The sequence below is a fragment of the Lupinus angustifolius genome, chromosome LG08 (genome assembly GCF_001865875.1).
Source record: "Lupinus angustifolius cultivar Tanjil chromosome LG08, LupAngTanjil_v1.0, whole genome shotgun sequence".
NCBI lineage: Eukaryota > Viridiplantae > Streptophyta > Magnoliopsida > Fabales > Fabaceae > Lupinus > Lupinus angustifolius.
The window spans coordinates 16,547,413-16,556,405 of NC_032016.1; positions in this window are offsets into that span (position 1 = coordinate 16,547,413).

Genomic DNA, 8,993 nt, shown 5'->3' on the forward strand with positions numbered 1-8,993 from the left:
ATGGCCCTATCGAGCTAAGCTTACCAAATACTCAAAATTGTGATCACTCCACATCAACCTATACACAAAATGACCCTCTTCAATCACATTATGGTCCCTTTCCAACAATCGATCATGAACAAACCTTGAGAAAGTCTAATATTGTTAGGCTGAGCTCATCATATATACTTAGATTATCATTGTTTGCCTGTCTTTTGCTCAATTCTTTAAACATCTACTAATGTCAAGTATCTTTTGTCTCAATACATATCCTATGACAATTTCTCCACTAAACACAAAAAATTCACATTAGCTATTACCAGTATTATGGAACCCAAGACCTACATTATGATGTTAACATGAATGCTGGAGATTGGCCATAGATAATGAGTTATTGGCCATAGAGAGGAACAACACATGAATACTCATGAAACTTCCTTCTCATAAGAATGAAATTAAATGCAAATGGGTATTTAAAGTAAAGCATAATGTTGATGGAATAATAAAGAGGTACAAAGCAATACTTGTGGCCAAAGGATACACAAAGAGAATGTATTGATTACCTACAAACCTTTACTCTAGTGGTCAAAATGACTACCACCAGAGTCTTACTGACCTTGGCCTTTGTTCATGGGTGTTATATACATCAATTATATGTAAACACAACCTTATTACATGGTAATATACTTGAGCAAGTGTACATGAACCCTCCTCCTAGCTTAAATATTTTACATTCATCTATGGTTTGTAAACTTCACAAGGATTCTGCCCAAAGTCATTCCCAGCAACCCCTGGATCATATAGGATTTGTTAAAGAATTTAGTACAAAGGACTCTTCTATGGGAACCTTGGAACCTTGAAATATTTTCAAAGAACGGAGTGTTAGGTCTCATAGGGCTCTATAACTCACCTAGAGGGGGTGAATAGGTAATACGGTACATAATTATTGTTGTTCGATTAACAAACTGATTCTACAAATTCACTCACTCTTTAATCGATTAACACCACATATAATCGATTAACTCGTTCTGCAGATAATCGATTAACTAAAGAACCTAATCGATTATTCATTTCTTGTTCTATGAAAAACAGTTTTCTTTGATCTCAAAGATTACTAAGATTTAACTAAACTTATATGGACTTTTAAAGATGATTAAGAACAGTAAATGCACAGAACAGAATATGCAAATAACTCATAATAATATGCATGTCAAGTTAAGTAAATCAATTAATACAGAAATGTAAAGAGTTAAGGGTTGAAAAAAATGAGGCACGACTTTTATCCTGGTTCGTTTGCGGGTCCACTTGTAAACTACATCCAGGTCTCCCCTTCTGATCTTGGGAGATTTTTATTCACATTGGAATATTATTGTTTCTTACTAACACAATTCCAATACAACATGCAAGAACTCCCTTCTTGGATTCATTGAGCCCTAAACCCGGTTTGACCACTCAACTCACCTACTCGGATACCAACACCTTTCGTGATTCTGGCCCCAGCCGATTTCTCACTCCACCCAAGACTTCTTGCCTTCTGAAGACAACCACTACTACCTAACCGCAGCTAGGATTTCCGAAACCAATTCTCTATATTGGTGATACTAAACACACCAAGAGAATATGTTTATGCCAATGTCTAAAAACTTATCAAGTTATTTGATGCACTTATGTGTGCAGAACATTCACTATTCTAGAATCTAAGAACCCCTCTACAAATCTCACAAAACCAGAATATAGGAAATGTGAGATTTAAGGTTTCTTTACAAAAAAATATGACAAATAAGCTATTTGGAAATCTTTCTAAAGATTCTCCATTCATCTCTTTTTCAAAATAATACTTTGAAAATCTCTTTATGGATATAAAAGTGGAAGACCAATAATTTTCAAAACTATGTAAAATCTCTCAGTTTTTCGTTGTCAGTGTTCTATCCTATTTTTCGAAGATTATTCAGCAATATGGAAAAACTTGGGTAAATATATAATTCTGTTTTTTGGTGTGCATAAACGATTATTACTAAATCTTAATCGATTAACGATTCTTTAAAATATAAGAAACCAGAAATTGCTACAACCCTTAATCGATTAAACCCATACTTAATCGATTAACGGGTACCCAAGATTTCAATGCTTAATTTATTAAAATAACTCTTAATCGATTAATGGTTTTTCAAAAAGGATATTTAAATGTGATATGAATCTCCTACATGATTTATAAAAGTATGATGCATGACTTTGAATGATGTGTGATTTAAAACTCTTTTTAAACGCATCAAAATCATATAATCATTTATTTATGTTTGTGCATATAAATCGTGTATGTATGCACGTAAGTCTCATTTTAGTTATGATTAATTTTATCTTGTGAGACTTCCATTAGGGTTCATCCTAGCCTAGACTCTTTCTAAGCAAACATCTTAAGACCTAATAAAGATATAAAAACACTGAGTCTCTAGATCTTCTTGAATGCTTTAGCTTGTGTGAACTTGAGTCCAGACTTTGTTGTTCACTTTGTTGTTTGTTGATTTGTTCATTCCTTCAAGCATGGCCTTGATGTACAATCTTTGTTGTCGATCTTTGTCTTTGTCAAACTCTATCTTCAATCTTTATTTTTATCAACCTTTGTCTTCATCAAAATATATGTGATGCATGCATGTATATACAATCTGATCATTGATGCGTACTTACATTTTACATGGAGGTTGCTAGATCCACTAGAGGAATTAACCTATGTCAAAAGAAAGTATGTTTTCTGTTTGATTCAAGACTCAGGCGTGTTGGATGATAAGCCTTGCTCCACCCTATGAATAGAAGTGTCAAATTGCATATTCAACCACGTACGCTTCATGCAAATCCAACTACAAACAGAAGATTGCTTGGGAGATTGATCAATATCACTCACAAAAGACTTCCTTTTAGTAAGTCACCTGAGTCCACTTCTACAATTGATCATTATAATGTTAATGTAAGAGTGCTTAGATACTTGAAAGGTACACCTTGAAGATGTATGTTCTTTCCCTCTGATTCTGGAATAGATTTGAAGGTTTTAGTAATTTTGATTGGGGAGCTTAAATTGACACAGGGAGATTAGTTATAGGGTCATACTTCTTCATGGGAATGTACTGGAAAAGTAAGAGACAAAAGATTGTTTCTAAATCATCTGCAGAGGTTGAGTGTAGGGCTTTAGCTCTAACTAGTTGTGTATATCAATGGCTTCAATACTTATTGCATGATTTTAATATTCCTACACATAACAAACACATTGAAATAGATTGTTACACATAACAAAACACATTGTTATCTATGTGACAATCAATTTGTATTGCGTATTTTATAAAATCCAGCCTTCCATGAACATAGAAAAAACATTGAAATAGATTTTACTCAATTAAGGAAAAAGTATCACGAGGTCTTGTTCATTTGCTTCCTCTATCTTGCAATTCTCAACTTGCAGATATTTCTACCAAACCTTTATTTCTTGGCCCCTTTGTACCATTAGTTCCAAGCTTTCCCTATGTGACATCCACATTCCAACTTCAACTTCTGGTGAGTTTAAAAGGCACGAAGCAACAATAAAGGCTTTGGTTGATCCACACAAAATAAATGAAGACACAAGTAGGCATTTCTTAACAAGGAAGGAGAGCATGATAGCTTGCTTGAGAAGGAAGATAGATGAGAATAAGACCTTGACAATGCAATGGAGCATGGAGACACCTAATTCTAGCTCTATGACAATTAGTTAGGATTTGTTAGTTTCATTGCTAGATGAAAAGTTAATCAGAATTGATTGTAAAGGGTTTTTTACTTTGTAATAGGTAGTTATTTGTGGGCCTGAATCCTCTCAAGTACGGGAGAGTTCAATACTGAAATGTGAGGTTATAGTGAATTTAATAATTTATAATTTTTTATTTAAAAATAATTTAAAATCTACACCATTAAATTTTTTAAAGAAGACATATGTCACAATCTTCACTCAATACTAGTAGATCTATGCAATTTAGGAGGATTTGATGAAAGGACATCAATTCAAATTCTAGGTTTTTGAATTGAGAGAGATCAAGAATTCTCATTATTTCTTTGATTCATGGACCCAATTCAATTCAGGAGGATCTTTCAATCATAGTTTTTCCATCAAGAAATTTTTTATAAAACTCTTGGTTTCCCGAATTTGGAGCTATAGTACTGTAGAAGATCTGATATCATTATATTTGTGAAGGGATGGTTATTTAAAGTGCCAATTTGCTTGTAATCCATTCAATCCATGAAAGTATTATTTCGTCTTGAGGAGACAGAGCCATGTGTCTTCTTTAATTCATCTTCATCCTTTCTTTCAATTCATTCGTGTTTTGGTTCTTCCATGGCAATATTAGTCATTGTTTTAACACTATTCAAATTAATTAACGATATAATGTGCATCCAACATGAACCATCTATAAATCAGGAGGAGGAGACTGCAAAAGTAAATAGCACTTATAGGTTTACTTCAATAACTCCAAAGTTACGCTGCTCTCACATTGTATAGCCTTTTGATACATCGAATGTGCATTATTTAGGCAAACACAAATTTACAGGGGGGTTAAATTAAAGTAATGTAATTGTGGGTAACTCTTCTGGACGAAAGATATGGTAAAAGCATACAGTTGACGATTAAAAAATAGCATGGTTGGTTATCTTTTTCTCAACCAATAATGATGGAGCAAAAACAAAAAAAAAATGTTGTTTAAATTTTTTATTGATGTGAGAGAGGATTTGCATTATTGGGATAGCATGTCTTTGTTCCTTTTTCTAACCTATTTTCAAAAGACTATTGTTTTATCTCTTTTGACCTCTTGCTGGACAGCTCCATCAACACATCAAGCATTCATGAAACTACATTAGTCTAGGCCAATTTGATTTAATGGAAACATCTTATTCTTGAAAAGCTGTCAGGATTCCTTACGCGCAATACATTTTTTAGAGTTGTCGATGGTATAGTTTAGCTTTACATGCCTAATTTAAATGGGTTTCTAATACATTGTTGTGTTTGGGGTGTGCTATTAGGGATTTATTATGGGTTTAGAAGGTGAGAGATTGGTGGTTTTATATTGTTATTATCTAATTCATTTCTACATTATATATGATGATTTCTATTACCTACCATAATTGGAAATGTAGGATTAATTTGTGTCATAACAAATATTTGGATTGATATATATTGTTGAGCTATGTCGTGTTGACATCACAATTCTATATTAGGGCCGCTGATCTATTGTTATGAATCATACAATTTTATAATAAGAATTTGCAATCAATGCCCAAGATTATCATGGCCCACAGTCATGGATCAACACTACACCTACAAAAATGGATGGGTATGGTCAGGCCGATCTACTAAAACCTGAAAATTTATAGGACATTTATATCATACCAGATACTTTTTATTGATTCATGACTTTTTAGCCCAGACCGACTCGGCTATACTAAACTGGGTTTGGGCCAAGCTTACCCGAGCTAGTTTGGGCTATCCGTTTTCCTTTTTTTTTCTTCATTTTTTGGGACCTTCGTCTTGGTAATAAGACTTAGGTGAAAATTGTTTTAGACATATAAATATTAGTGTTATGAAATTTTAGCAAAAAAATAGAGTATTATTTATAACATAAATATTTATAAATTATAATACGTTACAAAGTAAAACATGATATATCTCACCATCTTTTGCATAATGTCATTTTAAGAACAATAAAACAGTGTTTCAGTTTCAGATCAAAGGAAAAGAAATGTCAAACCATAGATATTACATTTTTCCTTTCGTAATCGTGAATTTAATTAGATTGAACTTTTATTACAAAATTATAATAAAGAACAATAATTTTTACAATTAAAACTAAAAGAAGCATAATTATTTACTAAGAGAACTTCACACAATCAAATTCAACTCATATCAGTTCACAATGAAGGTGTTGATGATGAGCATCCAAAGGATCTTCGTACAGAAAATAAAGAATGATGGCCATATATTATGATGATGGTTATATTTTAACATATAGAGTTCTTCATGAACTTGAGTCTATACTATCATTACTATAAGATAATAAAATATCTCCTAGTATAAAAAGATAAGTTATCTTCTCCAACCACTAAAATCATGACATGTATACTATTTAATCATTTTCTACAAAATTATTTCTAAAACTAAACAAAATATTACACATGTCATATTTTTACTGACTAGAGGAGATAAGTTATCTCCTAGTATGAGGAGATATTTTATTCTTTTACTATAATCTAACATGATATTATTATTTTTATATAGTGTCCAAAGGTTTATGAATTAAAGTGAAATCACCAAGTTATATTATGATAGGAAATAAGAGTCCAATATGAATGAAAGATTTATGTTAAAAATCATATAACTGGATTTGAAATCACATCGTAACTCAGACATAAGACATTAAGTCAATGAGTTTGATTGAATTGGAGATAACAAGTGTGTTAAAAAGGTTATTTGTTAATATCAATTGATATATTTTTTTTAATATTATGTAGGCTGACCCAACACAACCTACAACTTGATTAGGGAGGGTTTATATATAAATTGTACATGTGTTTTTTAGTTCGATCCAGTTTAATGTGAACCATATGCCAACTAACCAAACTCTTCCTAACAACCCATTTTGATATGTCTAATCAAACCCTTGTGCATGGAATTACATTTGTAGTTATGATTTTATATCATATAAAGAGATGTACTAGATGACTTTATATGTCTTATGCAGACTCTAACGACGTAAACTAAATACTAATCAATATTCTTGTATACATAGCAGTTATCCGTCAACATTTTTCTAGAGAGGTAGATATACTTGGTTGAACCTTATTAAAATATGGTATGAGCCATGGATGAATATTATTGATAAATAAGAAGGATGAGAAAGAAAACTTAAAGAAGGAAGGAGAAAGAAAGGATAGAGAATGAAAACTGTATTAAAATGAATAATTATTCTCATCATATTTCATTATTCTCAATGTTGTTACAAAGTGTAGAAATCACCCTTTATATAGTACATCTACCAAAACATAAGGAAAACAAAAAACAGTTAACTAGATAATTGATTAATCATATTGATAATCGATTATCTAATACAAAATCAGAACTATACAACATACCAGATAATCGATAAATCATATTGTTAATCAATTATCCAAAAAATAATTACAACCATTTTATCATCCTCCAGATGCTGGAATGTATCCTGCATTCTAAGCTTGAAAATGATTGTGTTGAACATAATGATATACTCTAATATTTCCCCTAGTTAGTGACTGAATCTTTATCTCACAGTTTTGAAATATGAATATGAAGCAATGCTGACGCTTAACCATCATTGGTAGAAGCAATTTCATTCAACGCTTAATCATCTATTCACAAAAGCTTAATCATCTAGTGTTTAACCATCTATTTGACAGAAGAAAATCAACCTTAATGGATGAAAAAGTGGAAAATTTGATTTAAATCTTGATCCTAATATACTGCTTTAATGATATAAAATTGCACACTATAACAATGTTGTGTGTTTATGAGAGGGGTAAAGAAAATAGAGTATTAAGAAATAAAGGTAATTGGGGGTAATTGATGAAGAATAAGAAAAGAATATGTAGATTCTTGTTGCCATTGATAAAGGATGAAAGAGGGTAATTGAAATAAACAAACATTATTGTAAACAAGCCACTGAAAATGCCCTTATCCAGACCTGAAAATATTGCCTCTGTTCCCAAGGGAAATGGTAGATAGAATAGTAGGGTGAAAATTATTCTCGAAAGGTTCTGGAAATTCATTATCTGGACATTCACATACAAAAATGAAGGCAATAAACTTGAATGATCAAGAACTTGTATCTTGCAAACACATGCATCTTGAAATGATTTTTATAGTGGACTGAATCAAGAGATGGCACCAAGACATTATCTCATGACAATAGTCAAAGATTTGGAAGCTGAACTTGAAACTGCTCATGTAAAGTATAGAGAAAATCGTGCAGCACGTTGAGCAATTGTAGAAAAATCACGATGTTGAAAATGCAATGTTGCTGATGATGATGACTACTACCAAGGTTCTTCTAAGGATATTAATATGAGGAAGAAGAACCACCATATTTTTTATTGTAATGAGAATTATGACAACTCTTTGTTGAATATTCGAATGATGGAGCCATAAGCGGAAGCTACCAAAATTTTAATTATGATTTGATACCATGTTAAAATAAGTTCTCTTCTCATCATATTTCATTATTCTTATTATTCTCAGTGTTGTTACAAAGTTTAGTAATCATCCTTTATATACTACATCAACCAAAAGAGAAGAAAAATAAAAAAACAGTTAACTAGATAATCGGTTAATCACCTTAATAATCGATTATCTAATATAAAATCACAACTAAGCAACAAAATAGATAATCGATTAATCATATTGTTAATCAATATCCAAAATAGAATTGCAACCATTTTAACATCCCTGCAAGCTAGAATGTATCATGCATTCAAAGCTTGGAAGTGATTGTGTTGAACATGAAAGTGCAATATGTCAAAAGAGCACTTAGCTTGCCTATGTTTTGATGAAGACAAAGGACTTAGTGAAAGCTTAAAGGCAACTCAACAAATCAACATGCCAAAGATTCAAGAGGTTCATGTCTATACTAGAGTCTTAGATGTGTCTTAGTTATTGAGTCTAGGTTAGGTAAACCTAGATGTAAATCTTACAAAGTCTAAAAACTATCATATCATTTTCAAGAAGGTAGCGTTCAAGGTCTTGTAATTGGAAGTGTGTAGGTAAGATACATTGACTACAATTTTAGTGAAGAAAAACTCCCATATCAGAGGGGAGGACTGGATGTAGTTTCGCAGTGGACCGCAAAACGAACCAGTATAAAAACCTTGTTGCATGTTGTTTCTTTCCCTTATCTCTTTACTGTTTTAAGTATCTTTTAATTGTCTATTGTAGCTGATATTTTGAATATAGTATTACTGCCAAATAAAGATCA